A 13,493-nucleotide genomic window follows, 5' to 3' on the forward strand; every position below is an offset into this window, starting at 1 on the left:
ACACAAATTAGAGGCTACAAAGTGGGGGAATCCATTCCTAATACACTTTTCATTAAAATAATTTTAGGTTTTAGATGTAGTTTCTAGAGAGAGAGGCTCTCTCCTCTCTCTAGGTTTTAAGATTCTTAGGTTTAGCTATTTTCAATTTAGGATTTCTCTTCTACTCTTATTGATTACTCATTGTTATTACTTTGGTTTTTGAACTTTTGATGTTAGATTCAAATTCCCTATTAATGCAATTGATTGTTTGGATTTTATTCTCTCTTGTTGCTTTTCTATGGTTTTGTGTTGTGCCTTCCAAGTACTTACAAAATGCTTAGAAGGTTGTTAGAGTAGGATTTTATGATTTTGGCTTTGGTTGAGTGAAGAACTGAAGATTGATGGTTTAGAAGTTATAATAAATTCTTGTTGCAAGTATAGTTTCTAAACCAAGCAATCAACCTTTCTTACAAACATTTTGGTTGTCACAAGTAACTAACACAATAAAATTTATAAACCAAAGTATTCAAACCTCGGGTCATCTTCTCAAGGAATTGCAGGGAAGTGTGTTTTACTATTGGTTATGAAAACAGAGTTTTTGGGTTTTAAAAAGGTTTTGAACAAGAGAAATAGATTACAAGAATTAATAAATTAATAACTAATAAAACTCTTGGCAAGGTATAAAAACTGGAAATCCTATCCTAGTTATCCTTATCAATGGTGATGAGAATTATACTTTTGCTCCCACTAAGTCAACCTCTAACTATGAAGGTCAGTTAAGTGGACAAACCAATTTAATACCTAAAGTCCTAGTCAACTCCCTAAAGAAAGACTAGAGTTATAGGAATCTAAATTAATCAGCAAGAATAATAATTATCAATCACGATGAGTTTGACAACTCAAGAGTCACCAATTAATCAACCAAAGCCAATAGTAAATAATCTAAATTAAAAATAAGGAAAAGCAATCATGAGTCTGAAATACCTCAAATTATATTTAAATAAAGATGTCAATTCTAACATGGACAAGTTCATAAATCAAATTGGAAAGACAAATAAAAAGGACATTGAACCTGTAATTCAAGAAGATGAAAATATTCCTAACTCCTTTAAGAGGAATCCTAATCCTAATCCTAAGAGAGAGGAGAGAACCTCTCTCACTAAAAACTACATCTAAATCCTAAAAAGTGTGTATGAATCCAGTATTTAGTCTCTAATCTCCATCTCCTCCTGAATGGATGAATTCTTCCATTTATAATTCTTCAATCTGTGTTCTCTGGACTTGGATCTGGGCCAAAAGGGGCCCAGAAATCACTGAGGACAACTTCTGCAAATTCTGCAGATCGCGCATGTCACGCCTCCGCGTGGGTCACGCGGTCGCGTCATCTGGAGTGTTGCTTTTCCATGTGGTCGCGTCAGTCATGCGCCCGCGTCAGTTGTGTTTCGCAGGTCACGCGTTCGCCTCATCCATGCGCTCGCGTCGATTCTCTTTTGAGCGAACCACGTGTTCGCGTCGTCCATGCGGACGCGTCACTGCCAGTTTCTTCCAAGGACTCCAATTTGTGCTTTCCTTCCATTTTTGTATGTTTTCTTTCCATCCTTTAAGTCATCCCTGCCCTATAAAACGTGAAAGTACTCAACACACAAATCACGGCATCGAATGGTAATAAAGGATAATTAAATTTGGTAATTTTAAAGCATAGGAAACATGTTTTCTCATATATCAAATTCCAAGGAAGGAATTGTAAAATCATGCATATTCATATGAATAAGTAGGTGAAGAGTTGATAAATCATTCAATTTAAGTACAAGATTTATCATATAATAGTGGTTTATCAACCTTCCCACACTTAAACAATAGCATGTCCTCATGCTAAATCTAAGAGAAAAGAGTAAAGGTAAGATGGTGGAATCATATGCAATGCAATCTACTCTAAATGCAACTACCTAAATGAGTCATGCAAATCTAGTTATTATTCACCTATATATAAAGTATACGTGTAGTTAGATTAATTCATATCTTCAAGGAATCATATATGCATAGCTAACCTTAGATAATATTAAAGCACTTTTACAATTGAGATGGGTAAAAATATTTTTCAAACTTGCAAGACAATTAACAATTTAGGCAGAGATATATGGTGATGAGCTATTGAACCCTTACTGGATTTTGTGTTTACTCTCTAGTCACTCAGTGTTTATTGGGTTAATCACTCTATTCTTCTTTTTATCCTTACTTTCTATAACTTTGTTCTTCATCTAACCAATCAACAATTATAGAATACAGACATACAAAAATCATAAGGTTTTTTCCAAGGTTGTAATGGGGCCAAGGTAGAGGTAAGGGTAGGCTAAGTGAGCTAATAAGTGAATCCTTGATTAGTCTAAGATCTCACCTAACATACATACTTTTATATAAACCAAAGTTTCTTAACCTACTTGCCCACATTTTTCCACTTTGTATTGCAAACACATGCATTAAATTTAACTTTGTCCAATGTACATTGATTCTTCTTATTTTGTGTTTGGAGAATTTTTGTATCCCCTTATTGAAAATAAATTTTTTTTATATATGCACATGGTGACTTTTAATTGTTTTAATTTCACATGAGCATGCTTCCCAAAATTTTTTAATAATTTATATGATTTAAATTCCTACTCTTTTCTATCATCCTATGTTCCCATAAAATTCTCCACACTTAAATGTTTCACAATATCTATCTTAAGCTAACCAAGGATTCAACTTGGGATTTTTACTTTGTTTTTCTGCTTGAGGCTAGTAATGTGGTTATAAAACAGAAGGGGATTAAAAGGCTCAAAGGGGCTAACAATGATGGCATAAAAGGTAGGCTTTATTTGGGATAAGTGAGGAAAAATTCAAATGATGGCCTCAATCACTTTCTTAGTATGTATCTATATTCTATAATCGGACATATAGATTAAAGCAAAGCAAAGAACATTAGAATAAAAAAGAAGGGCAAAGCACACAGGAATAAAAATTATGGTTTGAATGTAACCATAAAATTAAGCTCAAAACTCTCAGGCTGTGTGTTCTCAAGCTCATAAACCATATATCAGTTATGTATGTCATGCAAGTAGAAATTAAGAGTTTACATTATTCTCAATGTAAAATTTATTTGGGTGGGTTTAAAGTTTTAGTGTTCCTCTTTGATGAAATGTTGTTAACTAACTAACATGTAATGCAATATATACAAGGTGTGTGGATTGTTTTACTATACTATGGTTCCTAACTTACTCTTTTTATTTTTCAATCAAATCAACTATCATATGCTAAAAAGGGTAAATGGTGCACGAAATTGTGATCATCAACGGCACCATCAACATGGTACGCTCAATTGCAATCTCAACTCTTTATCACAACTTCGCACAACTAACCAGCAAGTGCACTGGGTCGTCCAAGTAATAAACCTTACGCGAGTAAGGGTCGATCCCACGGAGATTGTTGGTATGAAGCAAGATATGGTCACCTTGTAAATCTCAGTCAGGCAGATTCAAATGGTTATAGATGATTTATGAATAAAGCATAAAATAAAGATAGAGAGACTTATGTAATTCATTGGTGAGAATTTCAGATAAGCGTATGGAGATGCTCTATCCCTTCCGTCTCTCTGCTTTCCTACTGTCTTCATCCAATCCTTCTTACTCCTTTCCATGGCAAGCTGTATGTTGGGCATCACCATTGTCAGTGGCTACAGTCCCATCCTCTCAGTGAAAATGTTCAACGCACTCTGTCATAGCACGGCTAATCATCTGTCGGATCTCAATCAGGTTGGAATAGAATCTAGTGATTCTTTTGCGTCTGTCACTAACGCCCAGCCTTCAGGAGTTTGAAGCTCGTCACAGTTATTCAATTATTGAATCTTACTCAGAATACCACAGACAAGGTTTAGACCTTCCGGATTCTCTTGAATGCCGCCATCAATTCTAGCTTATACCACGAAGATTCCGATTAAGGGATCCAAGAGATATCCACTCAAACTAAGGTAGAACGGAGGTGGTTGTCAGGCACACGTTCATAGGTGAGAATGATGATGAGTGTCATGGATCATCACATTCATCAAGTTGAAGAACAAGTGATATCTTAGAACAAGAATAAGCTGAATTGAATAGAAGAACAATAGTAATTGCATTAATACTCGAGGTATAGCAGAGCTCCACACCTTAATCTATGGTGTGTAGAAACTCCACCGTTGAAAATACATAAGAACAAGGTCTAGGCATGGCCGAATGGCCAGCCTCCCAATGATCTAAGATAGCATAAGTCTACTCAAAGATGGCTACCCAGATCTGATCTAAGAACTAAATGTCCAAAGATGAAAATACAATAGCAAAAGGTCCTATTTGTAGAGAACTAGTAGCCTAGGGTTTACAGAAATGAGTAAATGACATAAAAATCCACTTCTGGGCCCACTTGGTGTGTGCGTGGGCTGAGCATTGAAGCTTTCATGTGTAGAGACTTTTCTTGGAGTTAAATGCCAGCTTTTGTGCCAGTTTGGGCGTTTAACTCCCATTCTTGTGCCAGTTCCGGCGTTTAACGCCGGGCAGTTTTGAGCTGATTTGGAACGCCGGTTTGGGCCATCAAATCTCGAGAAACGTATGGACTATTATATATTTCTGGAAAGCCCAGGATGTCTACTTTCCAACGCAATTGAGAGCGCGCTAATTGGGTCTCTATAGCTCCAGAAATTCCACTTCGAGTGCAGAAAGGTCAGAATCCAACAGCATCTGCAGTCCTTTTCAGCCTCTGAATTAGATTTTTGCTCAGGTCCCTCAATTTCAGCCAGAAAATACCTGAAATCCCAGAAAAACACACAAACTCATAGTAAAGTTCAGAAAAGTGAATTTTAACTAAAAAATAATAAAAATATACTAAAAACTAACTAAAACATACTAAAAATATACTAAAAACAATGCCAAAAAGCGTATAAATTATCCGCTCATCACAACACCAAACTTAAATTGTTGCTTGTCCCCAAGCAACTGAAAATCAAATAAGATAAAAAGAAGAGAATATGTAATGAATTCCAAAAACATCTATGAAGATCAGTATTAATTAGATGAGCGGGGCTTTTAGCTTTTTGCCTCTGAACAGTTTTGGCATCTCACTCTATCCTTTGAAATTCAAAATGATTGGCTTCTATAGGAACTCAGAATCCAGAAAGTGTTATTGATTCTCCTAGTTAAGTATGATGATTCTTGAAAACAGCTACTTTATGAGTCTTGGCCGTGGCCCAAAGCACTCTGTCTTCCAGTATTACCACCGGATACATACATGCCACAGACACATAATTGGGTGAACCTTTTCAGATTGTGACTCAGCTTTGCTAGAGTCCCCAATTAGAGGTGTCCAGGATTCTTAAGCACACTCTTTTTGCCTTGGATCACAACTTCATTACTTTTTTCTTTTTCTTTTTTTTCCCTTTTTTTTCATTTTTTTCGTTTTTCTCTCTTTTTTTTGTATTCACTGCTTTTTCTTGCTTCAAGAATCATTTTTATGATTTTTCAGATCCTCAGTAACATGTCTCCTTTTTCATCATTCTTTCAAGAGCCAACATTCATGAACAACAAATTCAAAAGACATATGCACTATTCAAGCATACATTCAGAAACCAAAATATTGCCACCACATCAAAATAATTAATCTGTTATAAAATTCAAAATTCATGCAATTCTTCTCTTTTTCAATTAAGAACATTTTTCATTCAAGAAAGGTGATGGATTCATAGGACATTCATAACTTTAAGGCATAGACACTAAGACACTAATGATCATGAGACACAAACATAGATAAACATAAGCATAATTTTTGAAAAACAGAAAAATAAAGAACAAGGAAATTAAAGAACGGGTCCACCTTAGTGATGGCGGCTTGTTCTTCCTCTTGAAGATCTTATGGAGTGCTTGAGCTCCTCAATGTCTCTTCCTTGCCTTTGTTGCTCCTCTCTCATGATTCTTTGATCTTCTCTAATTTCATGGAAGAGGATGGAATGTTCTTGGTGCTCCACCCTTAGTTGTCCCATGTTGGAACTCAATTCTCCTAGGGAGGTGTTGATTTGCTCCCAATAGTTTTGTGGAGGAAAGTGCATCCCTTGAGGTATCTCAGGGATTTCATGATGAGTGGGATCTGTTGTTTGCTCCATCCTTTTCTTAGTGATGGGCTTGTCCTCATCAATGGAGATGTCTCCCTCTATGTCAATTCCAACTGAATAACAGAGGTGACAAATGAGATGAGGAAAGGCTAACCTTGCCAAGGTAGAGCACTTGTCTGCCACCTTATAAAGTTCTTGGGCTATAACCTCATGAACTTCTACTTCCTCTCCAATCATGATGCTATGAATCATGATGGCCCGGTCTATAGTAACTTCAGACCGGTTGCTAGTGGGAATGATTGAGCGTTGGATAAACTCCAACCATCCCCTAGTCACGGGCTTGAGGTCATGCCTTCTCAGTTGAACCGGCTTCCTTCTTGAATCTCTCTTCCATTGAGCGCCCTCTTCACAAATGTCTATGAGGACTTGGTCTAACCTTTGATCAAAGTTGACCCTTCTAGTGTAGGGGTGTTCATCTCCTTGCATCATGGGCAAGTTGAATGCCAACCTTACATTTTCCGGACTAAAATCTAAGCATTTCCCCCGAACCATTGTAAGCCGATTCTTTGGGTTCGGGTTCACACTTTGATCATGGTTCTTGGTGATCCATGCATTGGCATAGAACTCTTGAACCATTAAGATTCCGACTTGTTGAATGCGGTTGGTAAGAACTTCCCAACCTCTTCTTCGGATCTCATGTCGGATCTCCGGATATTCACTCTTTTTGAGTTTGAAAGGGACCTCGGGGATCACCTTCTTCATGGCCACAACTTCATAGAAGTGGTCTTGATGCACCCTTGAGATGAATCTCTCCATCTTCCATGACTTGGAGGTGAAAGCTTTTGCCTTCCCTTTCCTCTTTCTAGAGGTTTCTCCGGCCTTGGATGCCATAAATGGTTATGGAAAAACAAAAAGCAATGCTTTTACCACACCAAACTTAAAAGTTTGCTCGTCCTCGAGCAAAAGAAGAAAGAAGAGAGTAGAAGAAGAAGAAATAAAGGAGATGGAGATGGCTTTGTAGTTCGGCCAAAGGGGGAGAAGTAGTGTTTAGGTTGTGTGAAAATGAAGGAGTGAAAATGGGTTTATATAGGGGTGGAGAGAGGGGTATGGTTCGGCCATTATGGGTAGGTTTGGGAGGGAAAGTGGTTTGAATTTGAATGGTGAGGTAGGTGGGGTTTTATGAAGGATGGATGTGAGTGGTGAAGAGAATAGTAGGATTTGATAGGTCAGGGGTTTTTGGGGAAGAGGTGTTGAGGTGATTGGTGAATGGGTGAAGAAGAGAGAGGGTGGTGGGGTAGGTAGGGATCCTGTGGGGTCCACAAATCCTGAGGTGTCAAGAAAAATTCATCCCTGCACCAAGTGGCGAGCAAAAATGCTCTTCATGCCAATTCTGGCGTTAAACGCCGGCCTGGTGCCCATTTCTGGCATTTAACGCTAACTTCTTGCCCTTTCCTGGCGTTTAACGCCAGTCTGGTGCCCCTTTCTGGCGTTAAACGCCCAGAATGGTGCCAGACTGGGCATTAAACGCCCATTTGCTGCCCTTATTGGCGTTTAAACGCCAGCAAGATCTTCCTCCAGGGTGTGCTATTTTTCTTTCTGTTTTTCATTCTATTTTTGCTTTTTCAATTGATTTTGTGACTTCCCATGATCATCAACCTACAGAAAACATAAAATAACAAAGGAAAATAGATTAAATATAACATTGGGTTGCCTCCCAACAAGTGCTTCTTTAATGTCAGTAGCTTGACAGTGGGCTCTCATGGAGCCTTACAGATACTCAGAGCAATGTTAGAACCTCCCAACACCAAACTTAGAGTTTGAATGTGGGGGTTCAACACCAAACTTAGAAGTTGGTTGTGGCCTCCCAACACCAAACTTAGAGTTTGACTGTGGGGGCTCTGTTTGACTCTATTTTGAGAGAAGCTCTTCATGCTTCCTCTCCATGGTAACAGAGGGATATCCTTGAGCCTTAAACACAAAGGATTCTTCATTCACTTGAATGATCAATTCTCCTCTGTCAACATCAATCACAGCCTTTGCTGTGGCTGCCAAGGATGATGGATTCATCCATGCACTTCCCAGTCTCTAGGACTATGAAATCAGTAGGGATGTAATGGTCTTCAATCTTTACCAGAACATCCTCTACAAGTCTATAAGCTTGTTTTCTTGAATTGTCTGCCATCTCTAGTGAGATTCTTGCAGCTTGTACCTCAAAGATCCCTAGCTTCTCCATTACAGAGAGAGGCATGAGGTTTATGCTTGACCCTATGTCACACAGAGCCTTCTTAAAGGTCATGGTGCCTATGGTACAAGGTATTGAGAACTTCCCAGGGTCCTGTCTCTTTTGAGGTAATTTCTGCCTAGACAAGTCATCCAGTTCTTTGGTGAGCAAAGGGGGTTCATCCTCCCAAGTCTCATTACCAAACAACTTGTCATTTAGCTTCATGATTGCTCCAAGGTATTTAGCAACTTGCTCTTCAGTGACATCTTCATCCTCTTCAGAGGAAGAATACTCATTAGAGCTCATGAATGGCAGAAGTAAATCCAATGGAATCTCTATGGTCTCATTATGAGCCCCAGATTCCCATGGTTCCTCATTAGGGAACTCATTGGAGGCCAGTGGGTGTCCATTGAGGTCTTCCTCAGTGGCGATCACTGCCTCTTCCTCCTCTCCAAGTTTGGCCATGTGGGTCATGTTAATGGCCTTGCATTCTCCTTTTGGATTCTCTTCTGTATTGCTTGGAAGAGTACTAGAAGGGAGTTCAGTAATTTTCTTGCTCAGTTGTCCCACTTGTGCCTCCACGTTTCTAATGGAGGACCTTGTTTCAGTCATGAAACTTTGAGTGGTTTTGATTAGATCAGAGACCATGGTTGCTAAGTCAGAGTGGCTCTGCTTAGAATTCTCTGTCTGTTGCTAAGAAGATGATGGAAAAGGCTTGCCATTGCTAAACCTGTTTCTTCCACCATTATTGTTGTTGAAACCTTGTTGAGGTCTCTGTTGATCCTTCCATGAGAGATTTGGATGATTTCTCCATGAAAAATTATAGGTGTTTTCATAGGGTTCTCCCATGTAATTCACCTCTTCCATTGAAGGGTTCTCAGGATCATAAGCTTCTTCTTCAGATGAAGCGTCCTTAGTACTGCCTGGTGCAGCTTGCATTCCAGACAGACTTTGAGAAATCATATTGACTTGCTGAGTCAATATTTTGTTCTGAGCCAATATGGCATTCAGAATATCAATCTCAAGAACTCCTTTCTTCTGATTTGTCCCATTGTTCACAGGATTCCTTTCAGAAGTGTACATGAATTGGTTATTTGCAACCATTTCAATGAGTTCTTGAGCTTCTGCAGGCGTCTTCTTCAGATGAAGAGCTCCTCCAACAGAGCTGTCCAGTGACATTTTGGATAGTTTAGACAGACCATCATAGAAGATACCTATGAGGCTCCATTCAGAAAGCATATCAGAGGGACACTTTCTGATCAATTGTTTGTATCTTTCCCAAGCTTCATAGAGGGATTCACCTTCCTTCTGTCTGAAGGTTTGGACTTCCACTCTAAGCTTACTCAATTTTTGAGGTGGAAAAAACTTTGCCAAGAAGGCATTGACTAGCTTTTCCCAAGAGTTCAGGCTTTTTTTAGGTTGTGAGTCCAACCATATTCTAGCTCTGTCTCTTATAGCAAAAGGGAATAGCATAAGTCTGTAGACTTCAGGGTCAACCCCATTAGTCTTGACAGTGTCACAGATTTGTAAGAACTCAGCTAAAAACTGATGAGGATCTTCCAATGGAAGTCCATGGAACTTGCAATTCTGTTGCATTAGAGAAACTAATTGAGGCTTAAGCTCAAAGTTGTTTGCTCCAATGGCAGGGATAGAGATGCTTCTCCCATAAAAGTCGGGAGTAGGTGCAGTAAAGTCACCCAGCTCCTTCCTTGCATTGTTGGCATTGTTGTTGTTTTCGGCTGCCATGGGTTCTTCTTCTTTGAAGATTTCTGTTAGGTCCTCTACAGAGAGTTGTGCCTTAGCTTCTCTTAGCTTTCGCTTCAAGGTCCTTTCAGGTTCATGGTCAGCCTCAACAAGAATGCTTTTGTCTTTGCTCCTGCTCATATGAAAGAGAAGAGAACAAGAAAATATGGAATTCTCTATGTCACAGTATAAAGATTCCTTGAGGTGTCAGAGGAAAAGAAAAATAGAAGGAAGTGGTAGAAGAATTCGAACTTATCAAGTATGATGGAGTTCGAATTGTGCATTGAGGAGGGGTGTTAGTCCATAAATAGAAGGATGTGAGAAAAAGGGAAGAAATTTTCGAAAATAAATTAAAAAGATTTAAAAAAACATTTTGAAAAATTGAAGAATGATTTTCGAAAAATATGATTGGGAAAGAAATAAATTGATTTTGAAAAAGATTTTGAAATTAGAAATCAAAAAGATATGATTGAAAACTATTTTAAAAATGATGTGATTAAAAGATATGATTGAGAAAATATGATTTGAAAAACAATTTAAAAAGATTTGATTTTAAAAACTAATGACTTGGCTAACAAGAAAGATATGATTCAGACATTAAACCTTTCTCAACAGAAAAGGCAACATACTCTGAGATGTTGAATCAAATCATTAATTGATAGCAAGTATTTTTGAAAATGGAAAGAAATTGATTTTGAAAAGATATGATTGAAAAGATATGATTTGAAAAAGATTTGATTTTGAAAAATTTTGAAAACTTGAAAAAAATTTGCATTAAAAACAAAATCTTCCCTCTTGTGCCATCCTGGCGTTAAACGCCCAGAATGGTATCCATTCTGGCGTTTAACGCCCAAAACACTACCCTTTTGGGCGTTAAACGCCCAACCAGGCACCCTGGCTGGCGTTTAAACGCCAGTTTGCCTTCTTCACTGGGCGTTTTGAACGCCCAGCTTTTTCTGTGTAATTCCTCTGCTGTATGTTCTGAATCTTCAATTCTCTGTATTATTGACTTGAAAAGACACAAATTAAAAATTTTTTTGGATTTTTAATGAGGTATAATCAAAATGCAACTAAGACCAAATAAACAATGCATGCAAGACACCAAACTTAGAAGTTTGTATACTACTGACACTAACAAATTGAGAATGCATATGAGACACAACAAAATACTCAAGACAAGAGAATTTAAAGATCAGAGCAAGGAAATCATCAAGAACATCTTGAAGATCAATGAAGACACATGAATGAATTCAAAAAATGCAAGAAGAAAAGAAACATGCAATTGACACCAAACTTAAAATGAGACACTAGACTCAACAGGAAACATAAAATATTTTTGGTTTTTATGATTTTATAATTTTTTTGGATTTTTTTTTCGAAAATTAAGTGAAAAAGAAAATAAGGATATCAAAATTCTTAATGAGAATTTCAGGAATCATGCAATGTTAGTCTAAAACTTCAGTCTAAAGAAATTAGACATGGCTAGCCAAGCTTCAGCAGGACATTACATTCAAGAGCTAAATTGATGAGAATCAATCAGCTTTGGTGATGATAAGAACATCACCTTGAAACACTAGAATTCATTCTTAAGAACTCTGGAGAAAAATACCTAAGCTAAGCAACAAGATGAACCGTCAGTTGTCCAAACTTGTACAATCCCCGGCAACGGCGCCAAAAACTTGGTGCACGAAATTGTGATCATCAATGGCGCCATCAACATGGTACGCTCAATTGCAATCTCAACTCTTTATCACAAATTTGCACAACTAACCAGCAAGTGCACTGGGTCGTCCAAGTAATAAACCTTACGCGAGTAAGGGTCGATCCCACGGAGATTGTGGTATGAAGCAAGCTATGGTCACCTTGTAAATCTCAGTCAGGCAGATTCAAATGGTTATGGATGATTTATGAATAAAGCATAAAATAAAGATAGAGATACTTATATAATTCATTGGTGAAAATTTCAGATAAGCGTATGGAGATGCTCTGTCCCTTCCGTCTCTCTGCTTTCCTACTGTCTTCATCCAATCCTTCTTACTCCTTTCCATGGCAAGCTGTATGTTGGGCATCACCGTTGTCAGTGGCTACAGTCCCGTCCTCTCAGTGAAAATATTCAACGCGCTCTGTCACAGCACGGCTAATCATCTGTCGGTTCTCAATCAGGTTGGAATAGAATCCAGTGATTCTTTTGCGTCTGTCACTAACGCCCAGCCTTCAGGAGTTTGAAGCTCGTCATAGTCATTCAATCATTGAATCCTACTCAGAATACCACAGACAAGGTTTAGACCTTCCGGATTCTCTTGAATGCCGCCATCAATTCTAGCTTATACCACAAAGATTCCGATTAAGGGATCCAAGATATATCCACTCAATCTAAGGTAGAACGGAGGTGGTTGTCAGGCACACGTTCATAGGTGAGAATGATGATGAGTGTCACGGATCATCACATTCATCAAGTTGAAGAACAAGTGATATCTTAGAACAAGAATAAGTTGAATTGAATAGAAGAACAATAGTAATTGCATTAATACTCGAGGTACAGCAGAGCTCCACACCTTAATCTATGGTGTGTAGAAACTCCACCGTTGAAAATACATAAGAACAAGGTCTAGGCATGGCCGAATGCCAGCCTCCCAATGATCTAAGATAGCATAAGACTACTCAAAGATGGCTACCCAGATCTGATCTAAGAACTAATTGTCCAAAGATGAAAATACAATAGCAAAAGGTCCTATTTGTAGAGAACTAGTAGCCTAGGGTTTACAGAAATGAGTAAATGACATAAAAATCCACTTCCGGGCCCACTTGGTGTGTGCTTGGGCTGAGCATTGAAGCTTTCATGTGTAGAGACTTTTCTTGGAGTTAAACGCCAGCTTTTGTGCCAGTTTGGGCGTTTAACTCCCATTCTTGTGCCAGTTCCGGCGTTTAACGCGGGGCAGTTTTGAGCTGATTTGGAACGCCGGTTTGAGCCATCAAATCTCGGATAAAGTATAGACTATTATATATTGCTGGAAAGCCCAGGATGTCTACTTTCCAACGCAATTAAGAGCGCGCTAATTGGGCTTCTGTAGCTCCAGAAAATCCACTTCGAGTTCAGAGAGGTCAGAATCCAACAGCATCTGCAGTCCTTTTCAGCCTCTGAATCAGATTTTTACTCAGGTCCCTCAATTTCAGCCAGAAAATACCTGAAATCACTGAAAAACACACAAACTCATAGTAAAGTCCAGAAAAGTGAATTTTAACTAAAAACTAATAAAAATATACTAAAAACTAACTAAAACATACTAAAAACATACTAAAAATAATGCCAAAAAGCGTATAAATTATCCGCTCATCAATAAACTATACTAATTAATCCACTTAATATATAACTAGTAAACTAAGGTGCAACTTAAGCTAAAATATCCAAGATCTATACAGCCCAAAGTACATAATGTAAAA

General features: G+C 38.2%; 1 non-coding gene across 1 annotated transcript; it reads left to right on the forward strand.

Annotated features, from left to right (window-relative positions):
* Window positions 1–9,542: 9,542 nt before the first annotated feature.
* On the forward strand, window positions 9,543–9,650 carry LOC130948258 (small nucleolar RNA R71). The gene has a single exon (XR_009072993.1). It is a non-coding gene; the product is annotated as a small nucleolar RNA R71 (small nucleolar RNA).
* Window positions 9,651–13,493: the final 3,843 nt, after the last annotated feature.

Source organism: Arachis stenosperma, chromosome 1 (genome assembly GCF_014773155.1).
Source record: "Arachis stenosperma cultivar V10309 chromosome 1, arast.V10309.gnm1.PFL2, whole genome shotgun sequence".
Lineage (NCBI taxonomy): Eukaryota > Viridiplantae > Streptophyta > Magnoliopsida > Fabales > Fabaceae > Arachis > Arachis stenosperma.